General features: G+C 42.5%; 1 long non-coding RNA gene and 1 pseudogene across 1 annotated transcript; both read left to right on the top strand.

Moving 5' to 3' along the window:
- Positions 1–1,089: 1,089 nt before the first annotated feature.
- Positions 1,090–4,369, top strand: LOC101713427 (calcium-transporting ATPase type 2C member 1 pseudogene; annotated as a pseudogene).
- Positions 4,370–14,931: 10,562 nt separating this feature from the next.
- On the top strand, positions 14,932–20,669 carry LOC110345540 (uncharacterized). The gene is made up of 2 exons (XR_015446906.1): positions 14,932–18,042; positions 20,013–20,669. It is a non-coding gene; the product is annotated as an uncharacterized LOC110345540 (long non-coding RNA).
- Positions 20,670–21,202: the final 533 nt, after the last annotated feature.

Here is a 21,202-nt window from a genome sequence, read left to right as displayed (position 1 = left end):
CATCTGTTCCTCTTGGATTGTTCCCTTCACAAGGATGTAGTGACCATCTTTGTCTCTCTTAATTAGTTTTGGGTTGAAATCTACTTTGTCTGCAAATAAGATTGCTACCCCTGCTTTTTTCTGGGATCCTGTGGCATGGAGAACAGTTTTCCATCCTTTTACTTTCAGTCCATGAATTTCCTTTTGAGTTAGGTGTGTTTCTTATGTACAGCATATTGCTGGGTTTTGCTTCTTAATCCATTCTGTCAGTCTGTTTCTTTTGATTGGTGAATTGAGGCCATTAACATTGATAGTTATACTTGAGAGATATTGACTCATTCTTGCCATGAGGTTTTATTGTTGTTGGCTCTTTTCTTATTTTTCCCCCTTTCCCTTTAATGCCTTACCTTGCATGGTGTCTTCTCTCTGTTGGCCCTCATGGAGTTGTGACCTTCATTGTCTTTTTCTAGGATATTGCATAAAATTGTTTGGAGTGCTGGTTTGGTGTTCATGAAATTTCTCAGGTGTTCTTTGTTGTGAAAATATCTAATTTCCCCATTGATTTTGAAAGATAATTTTGCAGGATACAACAGTCTAGGTTGGAAGTTATTTTCTTTTAGGGCTTGAAATACTTCACTCCAAGTTCTCCTTGATTTGCCAGTTTGTGTTGAGAAATCTGCCGTGATTCTGATGTGCTTTCCTTTGTAGGTGATTTGTTTCTTTTCTCTAATTGCCTGTAGAATTTTGTTCTTCTGTTGGGTTTCTGGGACCTTGACTATTATATGTCTAGGTGTAGATTTTTTTTGATTGTGGCTGGGTGGAGTTCTACATGCCTCACTTATCTGTGTGTCCAATTCTCCACCTCTGTCTGGGAAGTTTTCTACTATTACTTCTGTGAACAGTTTTTTTATGTCAATTGTATTTTCTCCTGTTTTTTTGTGGACTCCTATCAGTCTTATGTTATTCTTCTTTGCATCATCTAGCAGCTGTTGGATTTATTTCTCATGGTCCCTTACTATCTTTAAGAAATCTCTGTTTTCATGGTCCTTAACTGGGATCCTGTCTTCTATATCTGATATTCTGTCTTTACATTCTCTTAGTCTGCTCTGCATGCTTTCGATGGAGTTTTTAATCTCCTGAATATCTGTTTGAATCTGTTTCATGGATTCCATTTCTTTCTTATGTTGGGCTATCATGGTTTCCATTTCTTTCTTATGCTGGGCATTCATGGCTTCCAGCATGTTTCTGAGCTCAACTATTTTCTTGTCTGTTTCTGCTCTAGAGCCTCTAATCATGTCTTTCACTCTACTCACCATCTCTGTATTTATCTGGGAGATCATTTCTGCTTTGAATTTTTCTAGAGCCTCATGTATCTGTTTTTTACTTCCTGTGCTATCAGTTCAGGGTGTCCAGGTGGTTGATTATCAGACTTTTCCACCTCGTTTCCCCCAGAATTTCCTTTTTGTGGTGTGGAAGCCTGTGTTTGTGCCTTGCTTAAATGTCTTCTCATTTTTGTTTTTGGTACTGTCCTTGGTTTAATTCCTGGGTTGATATTTCAAAATTGCTTAATGCAGGTATCTTTGTTGCTTGTGTTTAAAACCCTTGTGGAATGATTGCTTTTCAGAGGTGTCTTCCAGATATGGCTTGTGTTTAGGTTTTGAGCCTCTAATGACTCTGAGGCTATTTTATTTTCCTTATACCAGGAAGGAAAACTGATTAGATCAATCACAACATGTTGGGACAAATGTTAAAATCAGCAATACCATAGCATCAAGCACAGCTTAGAAAATGACAATTTGTGGTTGTTATTAATTGATCACATTTAACTATGTGAAGTATAATCCCCTGTGCCTCTGTAGTGTGGGAGCAGGTAGCAGAAGAGCCAGAAGGCAGGGGGGGTGGAAATGGATGGGTGGAATTTGGCCTTGCAGGTGCCCACGTGGCTAAGCAGAGCACTGGATGAAGGCAGGGCTCCAAGCCACTCCGGGAACCCCATCGTGCCATGGGTAGGAATCAGAACACAGCCAAGGAGCCTCAGGCTGCTTGGCCGACCCTCAGAGAGAAGCACTGGATGAAGGTGGGGCTCCAACCTGCTCCTGGGACCTCACCGTGCTGTGGGCAGGAACTGGAACCAGTTATCAGTGTTTTAATGCATCAGTTTGATGATGCTGTCAGTATCACTGTGGCAATACTTATAGTGGTTACAGTTGCCTTTGCTCAGGAATATCGTTCAGAAAAATCTCTTGAGGAACTGAGTAAACTTGTGCCACCAGAATGCCATTGCATGCGTGAGGGAAAGCTGGAGCACACACTGGCCTGAGACTTGGTTCTGGGAGATACTGTTTGCCTGTTTGTTGGGGACAGAGTTCCTGCTGACTTGCGCTTATTTGAAGCTGTGGATCTTTCCGTTGATGAGTGTAGCTTGACAGGAGAGACAAAACCTTGCAGCTCCTCAGCCAGCTGCAACTAATGGTGATCTTGCATCAAGGAGTAACATTACCTTCATGGAAACACTGGTCAGATGTGGCAAGGCAAAGGGTATTGTCATTGGAACAGGAGAAAATTCTGAATTTGGGGAGGTTTTTAAAATGATGCAAGGAGAAGAAGCACCAAAAACCCCTCTGCAGAAGAGCGTGGTCCTCTTAGGAAAACAACTTTCCTTTTACTCCTTTGGTGTAATAGGTATCATCATGTTGGTTGGCTGGTTACTAGGAGAAGATATCCTGGAAATGTTTACTATTAGTGTAAGTTTGGCTGTAGCAGCAATTCCTGAAGGTCTTTCTATTGTGGTCACAGTGACATTAGCCCTTTGTGTTATGGGAATGGCAAAGAAAAAGGCTATTGTGAAAAAACTACCTATTGCTGAAATTCTGGGATGCTGTAATGTGATTTGTTCAGATAAAACTGGAACACTGACAAAGAACGAAATGACTGTTACTCACATATTTACTTCAGATGGTCTACATGCTGGGGTTACTGGAGTTGGCTATAATCAGTTTGGGGAAGTGATTGTTGATGGTAATGTTGTTCATGGATTCTATAACCCAGCTGTCAGCAGAATTGTGGAAGTGGGCTGTGTATGCAATGATGCTGTGATTAGGAACAACACTCTAATGGGGAAGCCTGCAGAAGGAGCTTTAATTGCTCTTGCCATGAAGATGGCTCTTGATGGACTTCAGCAAGACTATATCAGAAAAGCTTCAAACCCTTTTAGCTTGGAGCAAAAGTGGATGGCTGTTAACTGTGTATACTGAACACAGCAGGACAGACCAGAGACTTGTTTTATGAAGGGTGCCTATGAACAGGTGATTACTGTACTATATACCATAGCAAAGGACAGACCTTGACTGTTATGCAGCAGCAGAGAGATCTGTACCAACAAGAGAAGGCATGCATGAGCTCAGCAGGACTCAAGAGTTCTTGCTGTGGCTTCTGGTCCTGAACTGGGACAGCTGACATTTCTTGGCTTTGTGGGAATCATTGATCCTCCCAGAGCTGGTGTGAAAGGAGCAGTTACAACGTTCATTGCCTCAGGAATATCTATAATAATGATCACTGGAGATTCACAGGAGACTGCAGTTGCTATCACCAGTCACCTGGGATTATATTCTAAAACCTCCCAGTCAGTCTCAGGAGAAGAAATTGATGCCATGGATGTCCAGCAGCTTTCACAGATAGTACCAAAGGTTGCGGTATTTTACAGAGCTAGCCCAAGATACAAGATGAAAATTATTAGGTCTCTACAGAAGAATGGGGCAGTTGTAGCCATGACAGGAGATGGAGTAAATGATGCAGTTGCTCTGAAGGCTGCAGACATTGGAGTCGCAATGGGCCAGACTGGCACAGATGTTTGCAAGGAGGCAGCAGACATGATCCAGGTAGATGATGACTTCTAAACCATAATATCAGCAATTGAAGAGGGTAAACAACATTAAAAATTTTGTTGGATTTCAGCTGAGCACGAGTATAGAAGCAGTAACTTTAATATCATTGGCTACATTAATGAGCTTTCCTAATCCTCTCAATGGAATGCAGATTTTGTGGATCAATATTATTATGGATGGACCCCCCAGCTCAGAGCCTTGGAGTAGAACCAGTGGATAAAATTGTCATTCGTAAACCTCCTCCCAACTGGAAGGACAGCATTTTGACTAAAAATCTGATACTTAAAATGCTTGTTTTATCAATAATCATTGTTTGTGGGACTTTGTCTTCTGGCGTGAGCTGACAGACAATGTGATAACTGAAGAGACTGAAGTAAAGAAACACAAAAATTTTCTGTTATCCATTCAAGGTTTAACTTAGGGAGGAGTGGCGGTGGCCTCCCATACAAGATTTCAAAAGGGGTAAACTTGTCAACATATGGGGTACATCTAACTCTTAACAAGGCTACAGGAAGCAGATCGGGCCACCTACCGACAGTTTCTAGAACATATTTAGTCAGGATTTCTTTCAGGGTCCTATTCATCCTTTCCACTTGCCCTGAACTTTGTGGGCTCTAGGCACAGTGTAACTTTCAATCAATATGTAGTGCCCTTGCCAACAATTTGGATATCTGTGCCGTGAAGGCAGGCCCATTGTTGGACCCCAGGTAATGAGGGATGCCAAATTGGGGAACTATCTCCTGGAGCAAAACCTTAGTTACTATGTTGGCTGATTCTCCATGAGTGCGGAAAGCTTCTACCCAACCCGAGTAGGTGTCAACCAATACCAGTAAATATTTGAACCTATTGTTGGATTTTATTTCGGTGAAATCAAGTTCCCAATGTTCCCCTGGCTCTCTTCCCCGTAGTTGATTACCTTTGCTCCTTTGTCTCATCTTGGAGTTTACCTGTGCACACACCTGACACCTGAAACTGATGTCCTGGACCATAGAGGTCAGTCCTGGGACTGAAAACTTAGAGCTCATTAGTCTTTTTATCTTTGATTCTCCCAGGTGAGGTAAGTGATGTAACTGATGAACAAGTTGTCACCCCAGGGCTCGGGGGAGACAAATTCGTTTGTTTGTCCCTTTCCACCAGCCTGAGTCCAGTTTTGTACCCCCTCGCTTTTGGTTTTCCTCTTTCTCTTTTGGGGTATATGTGGGTCTTTCTGGCAGGTAGCCAAAGGGCCGGACGGGCAGAATGTCTATTGGCCCCCCTGGTTCTCTGGCCACTTGCCAGGCTACATCATCAGCCTCTCGGTTACCGCAGGCCTCGAAGCTGTCTCCTTTTTGGTGGCTTTTGTAATGAATAATGGCCAACGCCCTGGGTTCCCAAATTGTCTCCAATAAGGCCAAAAATTTTTTATTTTTGATAGTTTTCCCTTCTGATGTCAATAGCCCTCTCTGTCTGTAGATGTCGCCATGCACATGGGCAGTGGAAAATGCATACCGGCTGTCAGTGTAGATGTTTACAGCCTTGTCTTGACCTAACAGGGCTTGAGTTAAGGCTATTAGTTCAGCCCTCTGCATTGAAGCCCCCCAGCTTAATGCCTGTGTCCAGTGCACCTGTCCTCCTGGACTGACTACGGCCGCCCCCACATACCTGACTCCATCTTCCACAAAGCTGTTTCCATTGGTGAAGAAGGTCTCATCTGGGCTTTGCAGGGGAACATCAGTCAGGCCTGGGCGGTTGGTGGTAGAAGTTGTCAGAGTGTCCAGACAGTTGTGGAGGGGCATGCGTATGAGTCAGAGTCCGGGAGTAAGGTGGCTGGATTTAGGGCCATTTCTCAGGCAAATTTGATGCATGGAGCATCCAGCAACAGGGCCTGGTACTGAGTCAGGTGGGTGTCGGAGAGCCATCATTTTGGGGCTCCTCTCAGCAACGTCTCCACCACATGAGGTGCAGTGATGACCAGGTCCTATCCCAGCTGAGCTTATCTGCCTCTTTGACCAGGAGGGTGGTGGCTGCAACTGCCCTCAAACAGGTAGGCCATCCACTTGCCACAGGACAGGTAGGCCACAGGTCTGTTCCAAGGCCCTAATGCCTGAGCTAGCACTGCTTTGGCTATGCCCCCTCATTTAGCCACAAACAATCAAAAGGGCTTGGTGACATCAGGTAGGGCCAGGGCTGGTGCTGACACTAAGGCTTTCTTTAAAGCCAAAAAGGTGGCTTTTTCCTTTTTTGTCTGGAGGGACTGTCTCTTGTGCCTGGAGTGCAGCAATAGTGACTTTCCCTAGGTTTTTTTTGGCTAGGACTTCCTCGGGGGGCATCACGGTTATCATAAATTTTCTGCACTATGTTCAGGAGTTTAGTCCTATTCTTTCCCTCAAATCCCTCCAATTTCTGTAATTTCTTTCTAATGTCTGGGGCCGACTGGGAAACAAAGGCCAAATTTAAAGCTGCTGCATTTTTGGGAGCCTCTGGGTCAATAGGAGTGAAAACTCTATAGGCTTCCAAGAGTCTCTTAAAGTGCAGCCGGAGACTCCTTTTTTCCCTGGTGAACCTCACTTACTTCACTCAACTTAGTGGGCTTTCTGGCAGCTGCCCGGAGTCCCCCTAATAAGTGCTGGTGGTAGGTTCCCAGCCTCCTCTTACCATCATCATCATTGGGGTACCATTGGGGTGCCGTGATGGAACCACCGCTTCAGCCCTGGCTGAATACCCCAGGGTTCCGGAAGTGACACTGGGGTTTGGCCCCAGGGCCTCTTTGACTGTCTGTTGATAAATGCGGTCCAGCTCCTTAGCGGTGAATAGGATTTGTAAAAGCTATTGGCAATCATCCCAGGTTGGCTGATGGGTATGAAAAACAGACTCAAGAAGAGAGATTAATGCCTGAGGTTTTTTCAGAGAAGGGGGGATTTTGATGTTTCCAATTGTAAAGATCACTAGTTGTAAAAGGGACATAAATCAATCCTCCCCTGGGCTCTGTCTGTTTTAAAGGGAGAAGGGAGACAGGGCTGATGGACCTTAGTCCTGTCCCGATCAAGTGCCAAAGGTCGATCAGGACCTGTGGGCCCCGACTCCCGTGACCACATTCCAAACCTTGTGAGCAATGTGCACAGAATAAGTTCCCACCGGGGGCCAACTGACTCTGAAACCAGGCCATTCTGATTGACACAGAGTTCGTAATTTGCCTTTAAAACATTTTATGCCATATTCATCTTCCCTGTCTGTGGAATAAAATTTTTTGAAGTTATTCAAGACACAATCAAGTGGCGTTCCTTCTGTGGACTGTGAGGAAGCCATAATTTTAGCCTGTGAAAACGCAAAAGGCACACAGAGCAAGCAGACAGACAGCAATAAACAGACAAAAACAAACTCTGGCCAAGTAAACCTCTGGGGCCGAATGGATTCGGACCCCACCCAGGGAGTCCCTCTTCTGAGGACTCCGACCCAGTGAGTCTGCTTGCCATTGCGAAGAGACTCTAGGTAAGGGAACCTGTGCCACGTCCAGCTTCCTCCTACCTACCCACAGTGCACTAAGAATCATTAGATTCTTACCTCTAGAGGCTTTCCCAGTAAACTCCTGTGGGTCGGTTGATCGGCGATAGGGCCTGACTGGGACTGGCCTACCCGGAGCCCCGGAATACTGTCAGGGTGGCCTCTCCTTCCGCAGACCGGTGTCCAGAGGGGCCAGACACCACTGATGTCCGATCCTGGTCTCTCCTAAAAAGAAACAATGGCTCCAAGATAATAAGCTCCAGAGCAGCTGGCTATCTCACTGGGGCCTCCAAGAATGTTAGACCCAGTGAGAAAGAACCAACCAGAGACCGATATTAAATCCACACAGGAGTTTATTACTGGCTGGGACCCGAGCCGAGCATCGGACTCGAGCCCTGACTGGGGGGAGATAAACATGTTTTATACACCTTTGAGGCCAACAGTTTCTAGGCCCCTCTATGGGATAGAACTAGCAAAGCAAGCAAAAGGTATAGAAGTGGAACATCCTGCTGTTAGAACATTTGTAAAACAATAGTTGATTAATTGTTATTTCTAAAGAGACTTTCTAAGGGGAGGAGGTTTTTAAGCTTCCTCCTTCTGAGTTCATCTAAAGGGCAGGCAGGTGGGTCAAGCAGCAATATGGAGTCTGTCTTGATAACTAGGGTCCTTCAATAACACCTAGAGACACTACGATGACCTTCACATGCTTTGTATTTTTTGATATGTTTAATGCACTGAGTTCCAGATCTTGGACCGAGTCTGTGTTTGAGATTGGACTCTGCAGTAATAAAATGTTTTGCTATGCATTTCTTGGATCCATCACGGGACAATTACTAGTTATTTTCTTCCACTTCAGAAGGTTTTTCAGACTGAGAGCTTGAGTATATTGGATGTGTTGTTTCTTTTGGGTCTCACCTCTTCAGTATGCACAGTGGCAGAAATTATAAAGAAGGTTGAAAGGAGCAGGGAAAAGATCCAGAAGTCTGTTAGTTCGACATCACTGTCTTTTCTTAAAGTACGATGCATATTGCATTCTTTTATTTGCAAACTAGGAATTGCAGTCTGAGGATTGTTTAAAAGGGCAAGTTCAAGAGGATAATGAAGATTTGAGAACTTTTTAACTTTTCATTGATTAAAAATGGACATTCAGGCTGGGGATTTAGCTCAGTGGTTTTGCTGCCTGCTGTGCAAGCACAAGGACCTGAGTTCGATCCTTGGTACCAAAAAAACCCACAACAGACATTTATGTTAAAGACTTGATTTGAGACTTTAACTTGCTGGCAGTCCCAAATGAAATTATGCAACTTTGATAACATATTCCCTGATTTAAATTGGCTTTTGTGATTGAGTGGAACTTTATAAAGCATATGGGCAGTTATTTAATTTAAAAAAAGGCAGAACCTAAACCACCTTCTGCACATAAAGAGGTCTAACATACAAATACACTGTCTATCTTAGATAGATATATTTTTTAAATTTTTAAATATTGTACTATTTATGGTGGTGGGGCTTTCTTACTAATACACAAATAAATCTAATCATTTCAAAGGCATTCTGTTTGGTTTAGAAATTGATTCCCAGAAGTGCTGTATTTCAGCCACTGTATTTCCTTTCCCTTGCAATGTAAGCAGCTTGAATCCCTTGTGCTACCATTTTTGTATGTCATGTTTTTTTGCACAGGATGTGACCACTGTCAGAGCACTGTTCTTTTCTTTCTCTTTGTGATTGAAAAGCATATACTACAATTTGAAGTAAACATTTGCTTTTCTTAGTTAAAAAACAAAAAACAAAAATCACCTCAACACAAAAGACTAAAATCATTGCCCTTATCCCAGCCTTACAGTTGGGAGAAAACAAGTGAATCACTGTCTGTACTGACTCCAGATATTCTTTCTTTGTCCTTCTTGGCCACACACCCACGTAGAGAAAAAGCGACTCTTAACGACAAAAACTCTCCAATTATACACGCACCTGAGAGTCTTTCCCTCCTAAGGGCAATGTGACTGACAACTCAAGTAGCAGCAATACACTGCAGAGGACATCAAAAGGGCAGTTCTCCCATATTCCAGGGAAATGCCTTGGCAGGTCACAGTGCCAAACAAGTAGCACTAAAAGATGCCTCACAGATTATCTTAATTCCTCTGACTTCAAGCCTAAGTACAAACCTGTATGATTCAGAGATTGAAAAGGAATGGACAAGGCAGCAAGGATCTAAAACAAACAAACAAACAAAAAAGATTTCTGGTGGGTTAAAGAGGAAGATCACAAACGATTTTTTTTTTTTAAATCTCAAGCTAATCAATGGAAAATTAAGAGAAGAATCCATGATTCATACCACCTAGGAAGGGAAGCATTGGCCACCTTGGTCAATCATACTTTGGGGGGAAAAATTTGAATCCACTATTCAAGAAGTCACAAGGGTCTGGCCCCTTTGCCTTTACAACAATCCAGGAGGAAAAGCTAAGCCTCCATCTTCGCTTAACCCAGGACAAAAGTGAGGTATCTGGCCGGGGGATTTAGCTCAGTGGTTCTGCCCCCTACCTTGCAAATGCAAGGACCTGAGTTCGATCCCTGGTACCAAAAAAAAAAAAAACAGTGAGATATCTTGCCTGGAGAGGACTGGAAACTATGTTGCACCCAGATGCCCCCATGCCAGGGATACAAATAACTCTTAGTTTTTGCTGACATCTTCTCTGGATGGATAAAAGCATATCCTTCCCTGACTAAAAAGGCCCAAGAAGTCAGAGAGGCTTGGTTAAAGACATTGTTTCTAGGTTTGGATTTCCAAGTTACTTCAGACTGATAATGGAACTTTTGTCTCTAGAGTGACACAAAAATTTCTTTTTGAGCTTTGAGGATAACTTATATATCTTCTTATTTCTTGACATCCTGAGGGATTAGGAAAGGTTGAAAGGGCCAATTTATATATTAAAACCACCTTGGCAGAATTATGCCAAGAAACCTCAGAGTCTTGGCTAAAACTATTATCTGTTGCTTTACTAAGGATTAGAATTTCCCCTAAAACTTCTAACTAAGTCCTTATGAGATGCTCTATGGGAGGCAGTTTCTAACTTCAGATCTAGTTTCTAACTTCCTCAAACACAGAAAAAGATTAAATACATCATCAATCTAGGTCAGGAACAGAAGGCCTTACTAGAATGTGGGAATAAAGTCCTTCCGACTCCACACTCTGCCACTCATATCCCTAACATTCAACCTGGTAATTATGTGTTATTTAAAGTTTGGAAGAAGGAGTCACCTTAAATTAGTTCCTCCCTAAATGGAAAGGTCCCTACCAGGTTTTTCTAAGCATACCCACAGCTGTGAAGCTACTAGAATATCCATCTTAGATTCACTTATCAAGAATTAAACCTGTTCCTTTTGAGGCTTCACAAAATTGAGAAGTCAAGGAGACGGAGATTGTGACTAATACCCTTGTGAGCCTTTAGAAGACGTGTGGATACTATTAAAAAAGAATAAAAAGGCTGAATCATGATAAATTAGATAAGTTTATTCTGCTTATGTATATCCTCTCACAGCCACACTATGTCTGTTAAAATCAAAGTCAGACAATTCATTTTTTTCTTAACCCTTATACCATTCTCCAATGGGAGAACTAATGTTTTCCTTGATTGGGCCCAGCAATATGCCAAAAATATTGACAAGGATGGGTATTGGGTTTGTAGACAGTTGCCCACTTCTAGTGCTTCTGGGCTGCCATGGTGGGTATCTCTTCTCCAGGGAGATGATTGGATACAGCTAAAAAATTTTATAGACCAGCTACAAAGCATAGCAACAATTTGAAAGCTTGCTACCAAGCTGGGCATGGTGGTACACAGAGTGCTGTAATCCTAGCACTTTGGAAGCTGAGGCAGGAGGACTGCTATGAGTTCAAGGCCAGTCTGGGCTACTTAGTGAGCTCAGGGCCAACCTGAGCTACATATAGAGACCCTGTGTCAAAAAACCAAAACCAAAACCAAACAAAAAACTTGCTATCAGGTCTAGTGTTTCTCAATAGCCAATGAAGGAGACTGCATCAAAAGGCCACTGGGAAAAGTTTTTATCTAGTACAATTAATACTCAGATGTAAAAATATAGAGATCTTGATCTACCTCAGACCCCTAAAACTCCCATTAGTACAGTTACAAACAATTGAGCTTAGTCAGTCACTCTCTTTTTTCCCTTTCTTCCATTTCACTCTAAACAGCACCCAAAGGTTTTTCCTGCTTCCATTATCCTAAGAGAGGTAGAAAATAGAATAACTAAAGCCTAGGCGATCACTGATGCCCTAGGTGATTTGGCACCTGGCACAGGTGCCAGATTACAGGAACCATGGAGAGATTTGATGGGAGGCACCTAAGGCAAAAGTGTCTGGCCTTCAGTCCTCATGTGAGTTCTGTGTGCCTCCAGTGCTCCTCACAGGTGTGCATAAGTGTGTGCTTGTGTAAACACTCAACGTACATATGGACATAGTTGACACATATTTATATCACACATGTAGTTTTATTTCTTATAGACTATATGAATTGGTGGTTAACATGAAATGCTACCTTTTAACAGATTGTTTTTAAAAATTAAAAATGTACGTACAGGTTTTGGAATTTTTTTAAAAAAGGAGAGAAAAGACTGTTAAAAGGAGGCTTTTTGATGAATGACACTTTTTTTTTTTTTGGTACCGGGGATTGAACTCGGGTCCTTGCGCTTGCGCAGCAGGTGACGAAACCACTGAGCTAAATCCCCGGCTGACATAACACTTTTTATGCCTCATTCTGTATATCAATTCTAGCAGTCTGTATAAATGCATTTTAGATCTGATAGACAGTGAATGTGAATTTATCTTTGATAAGAATACACGCCACTGTACATTCAGATATTATTTAAATTTGCAAACACACTATTCTACATGTAAGGCACTGTATGTAAAACTCTTTATTAAAACGATTCCACATATCCTAAATTTCAGCTTGCCTTTTTAGGGCCTTATATTTCCATGTAAAATTAAAAGAATGTGCAAAACTGTCAGAAATTATATTGCCTTTTGAGATTCTCCAAGTTGACAAGTGTGCCAAAGATCAATAGTCATAAAATATAGTTCTCTGGAATTTACTTGTGTTACGTTAACTTTGTTAAAGATCTTATTGATAAAAGCTTTAGCAGAGGTCCTATTGGTGAGGTAGTTGCTTAAATGTGCATATTAAAGTAAAAAATAGTGCCTAAAAAAACGTTTCTGGCCTTTAAATTCTGAAATCCTGAGTTATTGGCTACCTTTTTTTTTTCTTTTTTTTTTTTTCTGTTGCTGTTGCTACTTTTGACCTGTGTGTAGTGCTTTTCTGTTGCCCTGGAACCTGTCTTGGTCTGTGTTATATCTTTGTTGGCACAGACTGGCCCTGAGCACAACTTCTCATGATCTTGGATAAATGTAGCTTCTTAGTACTTACTATTAGGTATATACTGGTGTAGTCATTACTTTTCTTTCATTGCTGAGACAAAATACCCAATGCCCACAGTTAAAGGAGGAAAGTTTTATTTAACTTACAATATGTAGACATTTTAGTCTGTGATCGGCTGGCTCCAAGGCAGAGTGGCACATGGCAGCGGGCAAGGGTTCATGGGGAGGAAAAGACAGCAAAAGCAACAAAGGACCTTAATAGCATCTTCCTGCCCCCTTTTATCTTATTCTTACTTAATCCTAGTGCCCTTGGGCCTACCCCCACCGTGAATCAATCACACACTGTAGATTCAGCCACCTCTGAAAAAGCATGAGGCTTTGGGGCGGGGGTTGTCTAAACACAAGCCATAACACTGGGCAGTTCTTTCCTTGTTTTACACAAGAACCTGGACTATGATTGGCCCATTCAGCTGTAACATCTGGTGAGCCAGCCAGGAGGACATTACTAGACCTCAGGAGACCTCACTGGACTGAACAGCTAAGGGGGTTCACTGCACAGTAATTTGGAGGCCTTCAGAGAACTCAGCAGATGTGGGCAACTGGACCACCCAGCCAAAAAGGAAGGTAACTCCTTTTATCTTGTTGTCTCCTTTTCACAAGTGACCAAGACATTTGTTGGGGTTTTGGCATAAGCAGTGAGCTGACTGTGTGGAAATGACTAGATTGTGGAGCAAAAGGCTTCTGTCTTTATGGGAGACAGGAGAACCCCTGCTGATCAGTTGAATTTGTATCCTGTTGTTGATCCACACAATGTGGAAAGTCTATTTTAAAGACTGTGCCACACACCTCTGTGAGGATGGACCTAAACTGAGCCAAGCAGAGAAGGCAGGTGAGTGCTTTGGTGTAGCCTCCCACAGCAGGGGACCAGGAGACATGGATCTGGCCCACCTGAATTGCTTTTTTTTTCTTTCTCCATGGAGGGCTTGCTAACTTGCCCTGGACTTGGACAGCTATTTGTTTAACACCAAGCGTGTTTGTTCTTCCCCATGGGTCATAAGCTCATTGATACATGGCATATATGATCTAAGGACCTCCAAATAATATAAGGGAAATATTATAGCTCCTAACCTGTTAGATGTCCAGCATGCTGAGTTCATGTTCTTTAAAATCAAACAATGAATTCTAGAAAAAATGGAGGTTAAAAATAGGAAGAATTTATTGAGAGAATGATAGCTTCTGTCTAAGAGAGACAGAAGGGGGGCCCAGAAAGTGGGTTGCCCCTCAATCCCACTTCTCAAGAGTGTTTTGTTGAGGAAAGCCACAAGGTAAGGTGGGTTCAAGGTGGGATAAAACTGTAGTCAACTAATAAGATTAAAAGTATAGTCACTTAGATAATACTGATCCAGTGGGAAATCACAAGGTGGGTATGAGGTGGGACAAAACTATGGGTCAACCGATAAAATTGCAACAAGTGCAGTCACTTAGGTAATATTGAACAAATGAGGATCAAATGGGGAAGCAAGTCACATAGCAAGCATATATGAGCAAGGATTTTCCGGGAAGGAATGGGTAGGGAAATTTGGTTCCCACCCAAGGTGATTGATGCCTATTTAGAATATCAATCACTGCTGTTCATCCCTAGGGGAAGTAGGTGGGTGCAGTCATTCCTCTTTGTCTTGAAGCCTGCCCTTTAGTGAATGGACCTTCAGCCACAATCATCTTCTGTGCCGAGGGTCCAGCCCTGCCTAAATGCCTTATAATATTTTCCAACTAATTTAGCTGACTACGGTATCATGACGAGTGCTTCCCTTCTGTAGGTTTTAGTATTTTCCTTCTCCCTTTCTGATCCTCTCACCCCCTCAGGTTTTTGGCTATCAGAGTGTTCAATCTGTTTGGTTGTTGGTTCTGAATAACTTAAGAAAACAGAGTTAATAGGTACAGTGTCTTCCCACACGAGAAGAGAAAAAATTGTCTCCCACCGTTTCTGCCTGTGGTGGCCAGTGGCAAACAGCAGCCAAGCTGCTCGATTTTATCTGGGTCCTAAAGCCTGCCTAGAGCTGTGACTTCATGGAGTAGTTTTCAGATGCTTATTTGCTCTCTTTTCTATTCAGTTTTGCTTTCATTGTGATAACTGTGGCTTTAAGTGACTCAAATGGGGATGTCACATGGCAGACTGGTGAGTATAGCTCCTCCCACGATGGCTGCCTAACGCCCAAGACCTGGTCTATGAAGTGGCAGGGCTCTGGTGAGTTATAGTGCAGCTGAAGTCAGTGTAACCCCAATTAAAATCCTTTTCCTGAATTATGGCCTCTAACTGACCCAATGTGTTGCTGGTTAATTGTGACTCAGTCCCAGTACCTGTTTGTTCTCTCTAAGCAAGATAAGCAGTGTCTCCTCCCTTTTACAGCTCTGCTTGGCACCATCACGGATGTTTCATACTATATCATTAGATGGCTTTGAAGCATACCCTGCTCACCTTCCCATGCTTGTAGTGAATAAATACTGGATGTCCTTGGAGCCCTTTGTCTTTGTTGCCCAGGGCAGCATAGATCAGCACAAGACCCAGTTTTTCTCTCTAAGTTTTGTTTTCTGTCTTTATTCTTTTTTTTTTTTTTGGTACCAGGGATCGAACTCGGATCCTTGAGCTTGCGCAGTAGGCAGCAAAACCACTGAGCTAAATCCCTGGCCCTGTCTTTATTCTTATTAGCTTGCATTATATTGCCTCCTAGAAAACTGAGAGCCACTATAGGAGTCTTTGGTAATATTCCCGTTCCTGTTCCCTTAGATGTGTAATCTGTGTTTGCTAACTGAACTTACATAGTGCCTGCCTGACTTTTATTTTGAGATTCCATCATCAGATGTGTATGCTTTATGGCTTGAAGCTTTTCTAGGGACGGGTCTTATTCTCATTTTAGACTGTCAGTTAGTGGAAATGCCTGTTTCTCAGGGAGAGAGGCAGAGAGCCATATGAGGAAAATCTCTAGTTTGGGGTTTTGTTGAGTGAGGCAGTTGCTACCCCTTCCAAAGCAGGATATTAGGTGGTTTCAAAACTAGCCCCACAGTTTTGGGCTCTGTGTATGGACTCTTTGTAAACATAGTGCAGATTCTAAGATGCCAAAGGGAAAGTGGTATGGGCCCAGGCAGGGATGGAGATATCCAGCCCCAGGGAGTTCAACTTTATGAAGGGATGCTTTGATATAAGCTTGGAAGGGTTATAGATAATGTAGAGGATGATGCCCTGTCATGTTTCCACGAGAAACTAACCCAGGAAAAGGCTCTATAAGGCTTCTGTGACCTAAACCCAAGAAATTCAACCTAAAATGTCACATCCCTGGATCTGAAAGTCTCAGGAACTATCAGGAGATGCCCTGTCAGGTTCCCACTAATGAGAACTGACCCAGGGACAGACATGTTAGACATCACAAAATCTAGTTTCTCCCTCTCCTGCCTATAGACCCATCATGGGAAAGGCCTCATCTATTCCTTCTAATTCCACCCTCAACCATTGGGAAAAGTTTGACCTTAAGATCCTTCAAATGGCTCATATATTCCTGTGTAATCAAAAATGGCCTATATATCCACTTGGGGAGCTGTGGCCAACCTTCAGGCAGAAATATAATGCCATATTTCAATTATATGTTTACTATAAGGGACAGAAAAATGGTCAGAGGTGTCTTACATTCAAGCCTTTATGGCCCTCTAGTAGTAATCAGTCCTCTGATGACGTTACAGAGGCCTCCCTCATGTCAGCCCCCCCACCCCCATAGGCTACCTCCTCATCAACCTGCTCAGTAAGTACCTTCAGGTGATAAAAAGCCATCTCCTGAGTCCAGACCCTACTAGGTCTGGGTCTACCTGCCATAGGATCCCAGATTCAAATATTAATTTAGACTCAGAGTCTAGAGAGCCTAGAGAAGATCAGATTATCCTAAGACAGTATTTTATTAGTCAGTTCCAGATATTAGGAAAAAGCTCCAGAATCTCAGCTGGGGCCACAAACTGAAATAAGCCAATTGGTTGATGAAGCTTGTCTGGTGTTTAACAACTGTGATAATACACAGGACAAACTAGAATTGGATAAGAAAGAGATAAGCTAAAGGAATGCTCACCATATTTGATAAAGTTCATGACAAAGCCCGAAGTACTAGTGAAATCCAAGGTAATCCAAAGAGTGATAAAAGAAAGTCACAGTGCTTCCAGTGTAAAAAAATGGGGCACTGGGCAAAGGAATGCCCTTAGAAACTGCGTAGCTCTTGTTGGACCTGTCAGAACATAGCAAAAGACCTGTGGCATTGGAAGAGGTAGTGCCCATTCCTGACAGGGATGAGGCCATCCTTCACTGAGATGGCCAGGGAAAATACCTGGACAGCAAATGGTGATGGTGTTTGAGGCTAGCCTGCAAGGCTCCCACACAAGGGTACCACAGTTAATTCACAGGAGCCTCAGTTAACTCTAGATGTAGCAGGCAAACAGTGTATTTCTTTGTAATACTGGGACAACTTACTCAGTTCTAGTCTCTTATTGTAGTGAGCTTTCATCCCATTCTAAAGTTGTTGTGGACCTTGAGGTAGTTAACTGGACAGCTTTCTTTACCCTACTCTGAACTGCTGTTTGGAAGATTTCCTTTTCCAAGCTGCCTTTATGGTGATATGTGAGTATCCCATACCAATAGTTGGAAGAGATATACTATTCCTACTTAGGGTCACTCTGATACTCAAAACCCTAGTGACTCTTGTCCTACTTGCTAGGACCCAGCCAGCCTGATCCCATGGAGCCTGATGTCTCTGCTGAGAGTAGATCCTCAAGAATGGTATGATGGCACCCCAGGGAGAGCTGTCTGGGAGACCTAAAATTCAAAAGGGGAGGCCTATTGCAGTATGTAGATAACTTCCTCATTTGTAGCCCCCACTAAGGTGTTATCTGATAAGAATACTATTAAGACTCTCAATTTTCTAGCAAAATGGGGCTGTAAGGTGTCCCAACACAAGGCTCTGATTTCTCAACAAAAGGTGACTTATCTGAGATATGTTTCAACTCCAGGACCAACTAACACCCAAATGAAAAGGCCCTTACACAGCTCTATTAACCACTTATTCTGCCGTTTAGGTACATTAAATAGATAATTAGATTTACCTCTTCAGAGTAAAGCCTAAGCTATCTGAGATAGCAGAAAACAAGAAAGAGGAACCATGAACTTCATACATCCGTGAACTAGTAGAAGATGTCAAGTTTCTTTTCTTTTTTAATTTAATTTTATTTTTTGTCAAGTTTCTTTTCAAAAAAGAAAACCCAAACACTTTGTCCAGCCAGGTAAGTAAAAGTTTGCCTCATCTAAGTAAATTGTGTGAGTAGTCTTGCTACCGTCTCATTTACTACACAACTACTAACTTGGTCTCCATTCCAAGTTATAATATGACATCTTTTGGAATCATCCTGGATTATTCAAAAATTCCCTCTAGTAGAGATAACAAACAATGACTACTTACATGAGACCTTAAAACTAATCACATCTTTCTCTTATCATCAACAGCCACTTAAGAACTTGAAAGAGCCTAGACAAACTTGCTGAGTACTCCCTTCCTTCAAGACCAGTTAGACTCACTAGCAGCAGTGGCTGCACAGCATTGTGGGGGACTAGATCTCCTAAGAGATGAAACTGTTGGGGTAGGGTGAGATGTACACCCCACTCCTCACCAGGAACATGCAACTTCCAGGATCATAAACTCTCAGCTTCAGTAATGAATTAATGAGGCAGAGTTTAAAAATAAAGAAAGATGGTTTATTTGGAAAAGGATGAAAAAAGAGAAGGTAGACAGCTACTCTGGAAGAGTAGAGAGCATCAGAAAGTGAACGCCCATCAATTTTTACCCTTAGCACCTTTCTATTTATTTATTTTTATCTTTTACTTGTCTTTTGGTACCAGGGATTGAACTGAGGACCTTGTGCTTGTGAGGCAGGCGCCAGAACCACTGAGCTAAACCCCAGGCCCAGCACCTTTCTGTTTAGAACTAGTGATTTCTCCCATCCTCTATGCGGGTACCTGGAAGTTGTTGCCATCTGATTGGCTCTCTAGCTGTCTTTGATGCTATTCTGGGTACCTCTGTCTACATTCTTCTTGGCCACTGGATTCCTTCCTGTCTCTTTGTGATGGATAAGTATGTGTGTTGGGGGCCTCATAGATGAGCAGTTTAGAGTTAGAAATTAAGTATAGGGGACATCTGGTGCAGGTATGGTAATGTTAAAGAGAGAATATAATTATAAGTGTATATATATATGTGTGTGTGTATTATAGATTAGAGTCCTTAGGTGACTGCCTCTTATTCCTTTTGCATTTTATCAGGTGGATGAGTGGGCTGATTTCCCTGGTCTTTTTTTAATTTCTGGCTCCCTCTTTGCTTTGTTAACTCTTTCTGATAAATTCTTAGGGTAATTGTGCTACCTGGCACTTTTCTGGGACTAGTTTCTCTCTCCTTTGTCTTTCTAATTGCTCTAACTGCAGAGTCTACCTGTAAAGGCAGAAGCTGCTTTTAGTAAGATTCTCTATTAATAAAGCTTAATGAGATGCTATTTTAACCTTTTTCTTGCCTATGGCCACCTGCCCCTAAAAAACAAAGGGGCTATGTTTGTCCCTGAAAGGATAATGTACAATAGACCCTTAACTTACAAACTCAATTCATTCCTGAGGGCTGGTTGTAGCTCAAGTTGTTCAATTGCCTTCAAAGTCATTCTCCTGTATAATTTTAGGCCACACTTTCTTCCAGGCAAATCTCAGTGTCCTTAGAGAGACATCAGACTTCTCAGTTAATCCCACACTGGAAAGGAATGTTGTAATGTTCCTTCTAGAGCTCTTTAAGTAAGTAAATCTGCATCTGAGACCAGCTGGAAGCACAAGTGGCCAGGATTCAGGTTGGAACTCAAGACTTTGGTTGTAAGTTAAAGCTAAAATTCTGGTCATAACCCAAGTTGTTCGTATGTCAGGCTGGTCATAACTTGAGGGTCCACTGTACTTCATTTGCCAATAGGTCTAAAGTGTAATGGCAGGAACAGCACACAAAAGAACCAAGTGGCACTTGGAGAGGTGGAGGGTAAACCAAGGTTTATTTGGGCGGCAGACTCAGAGGAGTTAGTGACTCTGAAGTTTGAGTCCCAAGCAAAGGCTGTAGGAGGAGCGAATAAGCTGAACAAAGGCAATTATTCAAGCAGTGACAGTTCGTATAAATTACCATTTATATCTTACATATTTAATCTCTTAGTCAATTTTATTTCTTCTTTTTTGACAGCTTTCAAACTACTGCTGATGACCCTAACTCAAGATCAGAACCTGCTTCCACAGCCAGTTGGTCAAGAAATCTTTGGGGGAGGGGCTCAGCTCCCTTAAGCTCATAGTTCAGTCAGGGAGAGGGGCTTTTTGGTCTCCACGTTTGTAGGGCCAAAGCTTTTATTCAGCCAGAAGTAACTATACAAGATGGAACTTCCTCCCTCAACTGCTCTCCAAGATTTTTGGGGACTATTCTCACAGGAGGGAATAGTACAGTTAGAAGTAATGGAGCTGAGTGAGTCACTCCCTTCCTTCCATTTAACTCTAAACAGCACCCAATGGTTATTCCTGCTTCCATTATCTTATGAGAGGTAGAAAATATAATAACAAAAACCTAGGAGATCAGTGATGCCCTAGGCAAGATAGCACAGATGCCAGAGCACCAGGGGAGATTCAGTGGGAGGCACCTAAAGCAGAAGTGTCTGGCCTTTAAAGTCTGAAAGCCCATGTTATCGGCCCCCTTTCTTTCATGTTGCTGTTGCTACTTTTGCCCTGTGTGCAGTGCTTTGCTGTTACTCTGGCACCTTTCTTGATCTGTGTTATACTTTTGCTGGCACACACTGGCCCTGAGCACAACTTCTATGATTTTCAATAAAATGTAGCTGCTTACTACTTTCTACTGGGTGTATCCTTGGCAATTTTTTCCTCATACACAAGGACTATTATTGGCCCATTCAACTGTAACACCATGATGAAAGATGACTATCGATTCATAGATAAACATTTTCAGGTCTGAGATAAACATATTTGGCTCACATCTACAGCCAACTAGCATCCCTTTGTTGGACAAGAAAAACCCTCATGCTTATGATAAATGGAGCTATGCCACCTAAATTATGGGGTGGATTTCTACCCAAAGCTGTAATCACACTATTGTGTTAAGAGACACTGACTTGTTTGCTACTGACTGGAGGGCAAGAGCTGAAATAAGACAGTCAGCATCAAACGGTACCCAGTGGCTCTGTGGTACACACCCATGGCCTTGTTTGCCTCCATGGTGGATAAGAAGATATACATTATGGTACCCATGGGTCCTAGGGCACTGGGTTAAAACCAAGATCAACCAGCCAGCCTCCCAGGCTTGTGACACCGATAAAGCAGATCAGTTTTTCACTGGTCCAATCATCTGGCTGCTATCTTTATTCCCCAAAT

The sequence above is a fragment of the Heterocephalus glaber genome, unplaced genomic scaffold (genome assembly GCF_053883595.1).
Source record: "Heterocephalus glaber isolate CG9 unplaced genomic scaffold, H.glaber_assembly_v1.0 deba00001733, whole genome shotgun sequence".
Classification (NCBI taxonomy): domain Eukaryota; kingdom Metazoa; phylum Chordata; class Mammalia; order Rodentia; family Bathyergidae; genus Heterocephalus; species Heterocephalus glaber.
The sequence above is the reverse complement of the archived record's forward strand: the minus strand, read 5'-3'. Positions and strand labels throughout refer to the sequence as shown.